Here is an 11,819-nt window from a genome sequence, read left to right as displayed (position 1 = left end):
ATATATATATATATATATATATATATATATATATATATATATATATATATATATATATATGGGAAAAGTGAATATACCTTATACATAAAACTAAGTAGTTTTGATCAGTGAATTAATTAAAAAAACAATTTTCAAGAAAAATTGTTGCGTAGTCCTTATTCATGTTTCCTTATTCTTCCTTATTCACGTTTACAAAAACTAAAAATTGTGTCCAAGGGATTTGTGTGATATTAGTTATCACAATACTTGATTCTTTCATAACATCATTTCCAGAGAACATTGATTCATGATTAATCCCTACAACATGTTTTTCGTTTTATGTCTCGGCTTCAAGGATTCAAAGAGACACATTTTTGTCAACATCTCCTGTTCGACGACCATGTTCAATTTTTTTTTTCGTTCAAAATCTCAGTGAAGCAGAGCTAATCATAGAACAAAAAGAAATGACCATGAAATTGTTTTTTAAGTCTTCTGTAAATTGAATTCTTCACGGTTTCTATGATTTCCGATTACAATAACTTGTAATTCCGATTTCTTTGAAATCTTTTTTGTGATCGATGTCAAAAAAAACTTTCGTTTAAAATCTCAGGGATTGTGAAGCAAGCCGATCATAGAACAAAAAAAATTCACCAATTGAATTCGCCAGTGAATACAGAAACACGTATGGAAATCGATTTTTTTTTATTTTTTAGAAAATTAAATCATTTAACAAAACTACGTAGTTTTGATAGTTAGGGTACCTAATCTTATATACCTTAAGGGTATATTTACTTTTCCATATATATATATATATATATATATATATATATATATATATATATATATATATATATATATATATATATATTGTGTAATAATCACCAAATTAACTCAAAGTAGTTTTAATTTTAAGCAAAAATTAGTTGTTAAAAGTATATTCGTTAGTTTTTTATTAATTTCCTTTGTTATTATTAAATATGTATATCATAAGTGTAATATATCATAATTTTGAAAAAAAGAAAAATTGTTTTTAGTGTTGAAGTATTGATTTTGGCCTCCTTAGTTATAGGGCTCGTGTTCCGCCCTTGCTCAATAGTCTAGACCAAGGTTCTAAATAACGTAAGGCGTGACTTGGCGGCAATGTCAAGCCTCAAGCTTTTCCGAGGCTTGGCGAGCCACGTCGTTTGTAAGGCGTGACTTAAAGCGGCAATTTTGTATATAATTCATATTTTTATATGTATTTTCTACTATTATTCATTTTTGTACACATATATGAGTCATGGCGGCGTTTTGGTAAAGCTTGGCGGCACATACAAGCCTTGGAGCCATGGCGTGCTAGCACTAAATATGAGTGGCATACTAGCACTAAATATGGTATTTTGTTTACTTCGTTATCAACCAAACAACTATCTATAGAAACATTAACAAAAAAAATTATTTTACATTTCCAATTTTTTATAATTAAATTAATGAAATGGGAGTTTCTGCCTTAAAATAATAATAATAATAATAATAATAAAATAATCAACCACATATATACATAAAATATGAAAAATAATTTTTATTCAATTGTCACTAAACGCATAGCAAATATTAATGGAAAAATATATTAATTGAAAACGAATTACATTTCATTTATCACTACATCTACATGCATTAACAAAAACTAATTGTTTAGAATTCCAATTTCGTGGATAGACTCCAATTCTTCCAAATCATTCTTCAAAGTAAGCATCTTACTTGTTGTTTGATATGCATTTTCCTGGGTAAGACAGAAGATTGTTCTGATTCGGTCAGATTTAGACTGTTTGATATCACACTTAGAATCCTCTGACTTGACAACTCGGTTCTGACTCTTATGATATGTCTCTTACTCACTTTGATTCATGGTTGTGTCCGATTCAGTCAGACATTATTGACTCAATCAGATCTGATCACCTAACTCAATCAATAACTATCAAACATCAATAGATTAACAAAGTCCAACTTTGAAATCATTTTAGACAAGAACGGAAGCATGTGCTTTTTTTATGATCTACTACTTTGAGTTTTTTGTTCATTGATTCCATCAACCGATTAATGAATAAACCCAAATCATACTATGAAAAAGGTCATATGAGTTTCAAACCCTTTTGAAATTTTCAAAATTTCCAATTTCATTGTCAGTCTATAAAATATATAATTATGTTATGGAGCATGAACATGAATTCAGGAAGAATACATCCTTTTGTTTGATTTAACCTCATTTCATTGGTTGCATAAGCAAAACCTATATAAGATAATACAAACTGTTATTCTGGACACTATTTTGTGAAACATGAACATAAGGCTAACGGGAGTGGTAACACTCCTAGCACTTTGTCACATTAGATTTTTGAGTGTCACCTCATTTTTCTCTATTTAGCATCTAATCTTAATATTTGGTAGGGAGTGGTAACACTCTTAGCACTCACATTTTTTTTTCTTTTTCTTATTTAATTTAATAAACAAACATTTTGTTTTATTATTACACAAACATTTTTTAATATCGTATATTTAATATTTAGATCAGAGTTGCAAAAACTGAAGTGATTAGAACAAATATATAGATTACTAAATACTTTAGGGACTAGTTTTGTAACTATAAGTTAAAACATGCCTAAATACCCATCGCCATTAAGTTATACCCTTATCTGCCGCCTCCATCCATCGTCTTCTGTTTCTCATCGAACATGTTGCCTCCAGCTCCAATCCTGCAATTGTCTTTTCTTCCATTGCGTGCAATCGTTTTCTTCCATCGCCTCCGTTAGGTGAGGCTGCTCCGCTGTGCTGTTTAGGTGATGTTCTCTGCAACAGTGCCTGGGTTTTTTTTTACTCTCCATCTGATCGATTGAAGCTCCTGATTTCTAATTTTGCATCCTTATTTTTGTGATTGATTGTTGAATCTGATTTTAAAAGTGATTTTGCATATTGATGGGTAAAGCAGCCAATCATATGCAACATCCTTCCCTCTCTTGTCTCGCCAAGCCCCTAACGAGCTTCTCGAGCCCCCTAGCGAGCGCTAGGGGGCGGTGTTTTCATGCCCTTAGCGAGCTTAGCGGCTTCATTTGGCGACTCCACTACGTTTGGCCTAACACATGAAAAAGAACTCGATGATAAACCTCCAATGAAGAGTTTAGTAGACGAAATGCTTCTGATTGACTGAAAAAAGTGGTGAAAGTATATAACATCATTACAAAATTGATAAAATTTGATAATTAAGTGAAAGTATATAACACTTTATGAAACATCCCAAACCAAAGAATCAATCAAAAAACCGCACACTAATTAATAAAAATTACTATATTTTTTAGAACTGTATTAGTAAGTTTTCTCCAATGATGTTATTATCTTCAGCTACTTGAGTATTACATATGCATAAGCGCTAAATGCATTAAAAAGCAAAGCACTTTTCAATTTTTATAGTTGTAGCACTTTTCGCTTTCATATTATTTTTACTAGCGCATTGTCCTTTGAAATTTGAAAACATATGCCCGATTAATGGGTAGCCTGCTAAACTTTAAACCCGTAACAAGACTTGATGAATAATTTTAATGAATAATTAAAATTGTATAAATTCAAAGTTTAACTACCAATTATTACAATGGAAACATTACATATCTTCTAAAAACCAAAGTCGGTGGGTGTTACTTTTTGTTTCTCTCCCTTGCACTTTTACTTACCTTTCATTTAACCCCTTTCCTTATAAGTCGGTTCCTTAAACAATTCTATTGGACCACTTTACCTTTTTCTATCTTAATATCCATTTCTTATTTCTATCACATTCTTCCAGACTTGGCATTTCTGCTGCAAGTATTGTTCCTCTGCCCTCTTCCTCACACAAACACAGGTAAAAAATATTGTTTGTTTCCTTTAATGTCTTTTTACGCTTCTGTACATCGTCTTTACTTCTTTTCATTACTCAACCTTCTCTTCCTGACCTTTTTCTAGCCTCACAATTTCTCGCTTCCAATTTTTTTTTTCAAATTCCAAATTACTACCGGCTGTTGTACAATTTTTATTATTCTATGATGTTGTTTGACTTTCAGCCTTCCTGATTACGTTCATGAAGTAAAGTTTAGTACATTGAAAATTAGGGTTACTTGCTTCTCTATTTCGTATTCCTTTAACAATGAATTTCCATAAAGGCAACATATTTTTAACAGCTACTCATTTGTAGTATAAGGTTAAAAAAGAAAAGTGTAAGAGCAAAATAAATGTAACTTTTAAATTGGTGTTGCAACGACCAAAACAAGGCTGCCTTTACCAGGCAGTGTCTTTTTCTCAGAAGCAGACAACTGCCACCTTTAATCACCCCCAAACATTTACCACAAATGGTTTATATGCTTTAATGTGTAAATCACTTCAAAACTTTAATTATATCAAATGAAGATTCATCATATTAATCTACAAAGATTAGTCTACGGTAATTAAATCATATTACAGCAGTTGAAATATGTACTTTCAGTCTTCTTTCTTAATATCATATGTAAGAATAACATATCATTCAACCAAAAAGGTAATGGTTTACTTTTCCTTTTTTTCCTTTTTCTGGGGAAAAGGTTATGAGAATTGAGGTGCATCAATGGACCGGTACTAATAATCCCAATTTATTAATATGAGATTCTATAAAAGTATATAATTCTTTGAAATGAGAAGCTGTAATTAGGGGTTTATAATTATGATCACAGTAATTACCTCTAATTTACTCTAACACAGCTATATACACTGCTAATTACAAAAACCCCAATCTTCATTACATTCAAATTCACATTGAGGATTAGTTTCTGGTTTAGTTGAGTAGTAAAAGGTGTGATGATGTTAGGTTCATTTATATGTTACTTTTGAAAATTGGAACCCAATAGTTCTTAAGAATAACAACATATTATTTAATGAAATAAAACAATTAAGGGAAATTACCCACCCTCAAATATCCATTTTAGGCTACTTACACCTGAAATATTTTCTATACTTTTGAAACTGTGTAAGTGGTCCAGATCATAGTTTTTACAATGGTAAAAGGCATGAGTTAAAATACTATTTATTTAATTTCATCATATGTCCTTTCTTTATAAAAAAAACAAGGACTTTTTTTCTTTAAAGATCGTTTAATAAAATGAACTTCAGATGTTTTTCTGTTTCATCTAATAAAACCCTTTTTCTTCCCTATAAAGATTAAAAATGTTGTCTGCTCAATTTCATCTTATGTCTTTTGTCTATAAAATTTACATGAAACTTTCTCTGTATCTTATTTGATTAAACAAAAGTTGATAAAAAAATTGTTCACCCAATTGCACGCTACACTAAAAAAAAATAGGAAACTGGCATGGACATTTTTATTTACATACCATCTAATAAAATTTATTTATGATGTTTTTCTGTTTGATCTGAAAAACATTTTTTTCCCTTATAAATAGTGAAAATACTATGTATTCAACTTCATCTTATGTCCTTTGTTTACAAAACTTACATGAAACTTTGTTCACAGCTTTTTTCATTCAACAAAAGGTGATAAGAAAAACTGTTTACCCAATTGCATGATACATTAAAAAAACCTAAGAAACTAAAATGGATATTTTCCTTTACAGACCATCTAATAAAATGAGTTTATTCAGATTCCTAACATTCTTAATGTAAATACTCATAATATGCTTCTCTATTTTTGATTTTGCTATTTCGTTTTCCACAGGTACATTGGCTACCTCTTACTCTATGGTGTAGTTAGCCATTTGCTTAAAGGTTTATATTTTGTGTTTTCCGTTATCTTTGTTTTTTACATTATCATATGTTAATGCCTTAATCTAATTTCATTTACACAAACACTTTCTTTCCATAACTATTTTACCTATGCCTACATCACGAAAGAGACGTCAAACACCTGATGAACATATTGCATCGTCTAGCATCCAACCTACTAATTCTTTATATATAGACAATGGTGATTGTACCTGTGTATGTGACCATTGTTATGCATTATTTTGGTATGATGAGCGTGTTAGTGCAATGTCGTCTAATCAAGCACGTTATAATCATTGTTGCAAAAACGGCCAGGTTATAAACTTCTTATTTCTAGGATTCCTCCTTTGTCATTGGTAACTTTATTCGATCAATTTCAATTTCTTGCCAATATACGGGCTTATAACAATATGTTTGCGATGACATCTTTTGGTGGAAAAGTAGACGAATCTGTAAACATTGGCTCTGGACCATACGTTTTCAAAATTGAAGGTAAGGTTTATCATCGACTCGGTTCGTATTGTCCTCCGCCTAATGAACGCCCCCGGTTCTTGCAAATGTATGTATACGACACTGAAAACGAGGTGTTTAATAGGATGACCTGCTTTCCTAATGAAAATCGAATACCCTTAAACTCCGACATTGTCACTCTACTCATTCAGACTCTTGACAATACTAATAAATTGGTTAGGCTTTTCAGGAACGCCCGTGACCTCTGTCAGTCTTCTGATATACCTAACTTTTCAATTCGTTTATATAGTTCCTATAACTCTTCATGTTATGGTAATCCTACTCCGGGTTGTATAGGTGCTATTTTGACTGACTTAGATTCCGATTCTGATGGTTACGACATTGTCATACGACATAACGTTAATGGGCCTCAACGAATAAACACTCTACATCCTTTGTACATGCCCTTGCAATATCCTCTATTGTTTATTCATGGTGAAAGTGGCTGGTCTAATAAGCTACGCTTAACTGCTGATGAACAAGAGACCGATAGGAAAATGACAATGAATATGTTCTACAGCTACCAATTACACGATCGACTAAATATGTATACTTTGCTTCTAAGAGGTGGCCGTCTCTTTCAACAATACATGGTTGATGCGTATGCATGCATAGAACAAGATAGACTTAATTACCTACGATATAATCAGAATGCCCTTCGGAATGAATTCCTTCAGGGTATACATGACGCGGTCATGCGTGGTGATACTAAAGGGAAAGACATAGGCAAACGAACTTTTTTGCCTTCAACATTTACTGGCGGTCCTCGCTATATGTATAAACATTACCAAGATGCATTGGCAATATGCAGAGTTCATGGAAATCCACAGTATTTCATTACATTTACATGTAATGTGAAATGGCCAGAAATTGTTAGATACATGGATAGATTTCCCGCGTTAAAAGCCGAAGATCGTCCCGATGTTATAGCAAGGGTGTTTCACATGAAACTACTTTTCTTTACTAACTTTCTTAAGACGCAAAAGCCGTTTGGAAAAGTTTTAGCAGGTCATCTATTTATTACTTACCAAATTACACTAATGCTTCAATTGAGACCAACTTTTCCTTTTTCAAAGACAAATTTCCTTCTTTGGTAATGTAGATCTATACACGATAGAGTTTCAGAAGAGAGGTCTCCCTCACTGCCATCTCTTATTATGGATCGATCACCCTGACAAGATAAAGGACGCCAGCCAACTCGACGCTTACATATCTGCCGAGATTCCAGATCCAATTACCGAACCAGTTCTGTATAGGATAGTAACTGAATCTATGATGCATGGGCCTTGTGGAATCGCTAACGGTAAGGCTCCATGTATGTCTAAAGGGTCGTCCTGCTCAAAAAAATTCCCCAAGGAATATCAAATGGTATCTACATTTGATAAAAATGGTTATGCACGTTACAAGAGACGTCAGGCTTCTCACTTTGTCCAAAAGAATGGAATTTTCTTAGATAATAGTTACGTTGTTCCCTACAATCGGGCTTTGTTACTGCATTTTCATGCCCATATAAACGTTGAATATTGTGGGTGGAATATGTTAATAAAATACCTGTTCAAATACATATCAAAAGGACCAGACCGTATACAATTTGCTATTAAAAAAAATCCCTCGACCGTTGCTGATACTGAGGCAAATACTCCTCCTGAAATTGACGAAATTAAAAACTTTATAGACAGTAGATTCATTTGTCCTCATGAGGCGGCATGGAGAATTTTTAATTTTTTAACACATTACCGAAATCCTCCCGTACAGGTAATTTTTTCCAAACCATAATGAATAGTTACACATTCAACAACATTACCTGATTATCCACATTGTTTATTTAAGGTCCTTGCTATTCATTTGGAAAACATGCAAAACATCACATTCAGAGATAATGAACAACTTGAAAACGTTGTCTCGAATGAATATGCAAAAGCCACCACTTTAACAGAATGGCTTGCAAATAATAATATTGATGCCAGCGGACACCATCTACGCTATATTGATTACATTTCTGAGTATCGATGGCTAAATAACGGAAAACGTTGGAAACGTAGAGTCACAGAGAGAACGCCAACTGTAGGTCGACTAATATACGTCCATCCATCTGCTGGTGATATGTTTTACCTCCGAATAATGTTGTCACATCAAAAAGGTTGTCGTTCCTTCGAAGACATAAGAACCGTAGGTGGTGAATTATTTCCGACATTTCGAAGTGCGTGTGAGAAGCTTGGCTTGCTTGGAGATGACAATGAATGGTTCAATGCAATTGAAGAGGCTGTTGCATGGGCAACTGCCGCTGATTTAAGATCTTTGTTTACACATATGCTTTTATTTTGTGAGATTTCAAATCCCAAACGACTTTTTGAACAACAGTGGAAGAAATTTGCTGACGACGCATCGTATACACAACACATAGTCAATGACGAGGACCAAATGCAGTACGCTCTATATGAAATTGAATTATTGTTACGTTCAGGAACGTCGGCTACTTCATTGTCAGCATTCGGGTTACCCATGCCAAAAGCAGAAATGCTTGTAGCTTTAACAAATAGACTCCTCATGGAAGAGAAAAATTACGACAGGAAAAAACTAACAGAAGACCATGAATCATACCGTGCTACTCTTCACCCAGAACAGAAGCTTATATATGAATATGTCATTACGAGTTTAACAAGGAACGAACAAGTTTTAGCCTTTGTATATGGACACGGTGGCACTGGAAAAACCTTTCTATGGACAACAATAATTTATGCCCTACGTTCTCAAGGGAAGATTGTTCTAGCAGTTGCTGCATCGGGTATTGCATCATTATTACTCCCTTGCGGTAGAACTGCTCATTCACGTTTCAAAATACCGTTAGATCTTACTGATACTTCGTTGTGCAATATAAACAAAAACACACAACTTGCCCAACTACTAATAGAAACAACACTCATAGTATGGGACGAAGCGCCAATGAATGATCGCAGGTGTTTCGAATTGTTAGACAAAAGCCTCAAAGATCTAACGGGTTTTACTAATCAGCCATTCGGTCGCAAATCAATACTTCTAGGAGGGGATTTCCGCCAAACCCTGCCTGTTAAACGTAAAGCGTCAAAAACAGAAATCCTAAACTCTTCACTGCCGAGATCACATTTATGGAAATATTTCAAAGTTTACAAATTAACTGAAAACATGCGCTTACGAAGACCTGACATGGATAACACAACTACGCATGACGTGGAAACATTCTCACAATGGTTACTTGATGTTGGCAATGGAGAATTAGGCATCCCTGAAACTGACGGTCCATGAAATGCCAAGAAAATCGAAATACCGTCACAATACATCATACAACCACATGTTTCAGCAGTCGAAGAACTAATCGGATTCATTTATGACAATTTTACTCTTCAAAACCCAACGGTACTAAATCTTACCGAAAAAGCAATAATATGTCCAAAAAATGAAACTGCCCATGAAATAAATATGATGATTCTAAAGAAGACTCCTGGAAATAGCAAAACTTACCTAAGTACAGACTCAATAATCCCAAACGCCGGCTGCCATGGTGATCCCGGTTTACTCTATCCACCTGAATACTTAGACATGTTAAACTTCAATGGTATTCCACCACATCAACTGGAATTAAAGATCAATGCTCCCGTAATACTTATGCGTAACATCAGTCCAACTTCTGACCTATGCAATGGAACACGATTGATAATTACACACCTTTTATCAAGAGTCATTGAGGCACAGATAATGACTGGAACAGCAATAGGACGTCGAGTTTATATACCTCGCATCACTTTGACACATACAGATAATGAACTTCCGTTTACCTTAAAAAGGAAACAATTCCTAATAAAACTTTGCTACGCAATGACAATAAACAAGAGTCAAGGTCAATCGCTAAAAAAAATTGGCATCTATCTTCCACAACCTGTTTTTGGCCATGGTCAACTCTACGTAGCACTATCAAGAGCAACATCTCCACAATCTCTCAAAGTTCTAACTATTCCACAACCAAATGAACCTGCAAACTTAACCAGAAACATAGTTTATTCAAACTTTTTATCAGAAATAGATGGTACTTTAAACCATAATTAAACTACCTCTATACCATAACTTATGTCTATTGTCTTCACCTTTCTTCAGTACTCCTTTTTTTCACCATTTTCTTGCTTTCACAAGTTCACACTTCCAATTTTGGTCCTACTTCAGATTTTTGGCTTCTTATTCTACTCTTTTTATTATACTATGACTATGCCTTACAATTGAAAAGTTGATTATCCTACCGACTCTTTCAGGTATGTGAAACTTTAACGTTTTCCATGACAGATACTCCCAGATCTTACTAACCTATCGATGTAGATCTTTTTTTCAAAGCACTAAACATCATAAAGCAAACCGGAAGTATACATTTACAATTGTCAACTATTATTGACAGATTCAAAACTTGATGTCGATGGTTCTTAAGAATAAGGACTTATTATTTAATAAAATAAAACATTTCATGGAAAATAATCATTGCTAAATATCTGTTTTATGCTACTTACAGTTTTCCATTGATAATGTATCTTTCTAATTGTAGTGAACTTACTACATTTAATACAATAATATTACTATTTCCTACTGATCACTACTTTTTTCTCTATTTTCTATTTACAGCCACATGTAAGCACTTTGCTTTTTTATCATATCTATATCAACATTTGTTGTTATTTACTTTTACATCATAACCATCTGATTAAAAGATCATTATTAATGTTGCATCATGTGTTTCGTACAGTGTAAAATGTATTGGATAGCAGACGTCAAACCCAACGAAGAACCCATACCACTGCAAATCAGGGTTATCAAAAAGTGGAAAGCACGCATAAGAGACAAAGAATTATGTTACCTGTTTGTAGACAGACATGTAAATATCCCATTATACGTATATATATATATATATATATATATATATATATATATATATATATATATGTACCAAGTTTACTATGAATCTATTACAGGGAGACGCCATAGAGGCAACTGCAGACCCAAATAAAGAGCCGACTTTGAACTCGAAAGTGAAACAGAACCTATGTTATACCGTAACTGGATACCTAGCGATCCCAGCCCGAGGTTTCAGAAGAGTCGTCCAACATGAAACGTCTGTACGTCTTGGCGACACAGCCGATTTCGAACCTCTCTATGACCCAGACATCCCCTACTACTTCTATGATTTTGCTACATACGAAATGCTTCCTATCAGAAAAATACACCCACAACCATTGGTTGGTAAGAACATGTACTCATGCTCTACAATTTCATTTGTCACACAAATACTAATAACAATTAATGTCAAAATCATTCGTTTATATACAGATTATATAGGTCGTGTTGAGACAGTGTCCCCTCCATTAATCCGATCAGGAAAGGCAATAAAAAAAATAAAAATACAAGACCAATGGTCAGTAACCTCCAATTGCAGTATACCAAACGAAAATGATATTAACAAATTCACTTATATAACATCATATCTTACAACAGGGAAAAAATTATAGAAATCACTTTCTGGGATCAAACAGTTTTTCATATAAAAAAGATGAAGCTGTTGG

At 33.5% G+C, this 11,819-nt stretch overlaps 1 long non-coding RNA gene across 1 annotated transcript; it reads left to right on the top strand.

The window, feature by feature from the left end:
• The first annotated feature begins 3,784 nt into the window (after nucleotides 1-3,784).
• On the top strand, nucleotides 3,785-11,101 carry LOC145162743 (uncharacterized). The gene is made up of 3 exons (XR_013739290.1): nucleotides 3,785-3,847; nucleotides 5,687-5,736; nucleotides 11,006-11,101. It is a non-coding gene; the product is annotated as an uncharacterized LOC145162743 (long non-coding RNA).
• The last annotated feature ends 718 nt before the right edge of the window (nucleotides 11,102-11,819 follow it).

The sequence above is a fragment of the Lactuca virosa genome, chromosome 3 (genome assembly GCF_052849685.1).
Source record: "Lactuca virosa cultivar CGN04683 chromosome 3, Lactuca_virosa_CGN04683_v6, whole genome shotgun sequence".
Lineage (NCBI taxonomy): Eukaryota > Viridiplantae > Streptophyta > Magnoliopsida > Asterales > Asteraceae > Lactuca > Lactuca virosa.
Note: the sequence above shows the minus strand (reverse complement) of the source record. Positions and strands in the feature narration are given on the sequence as shown.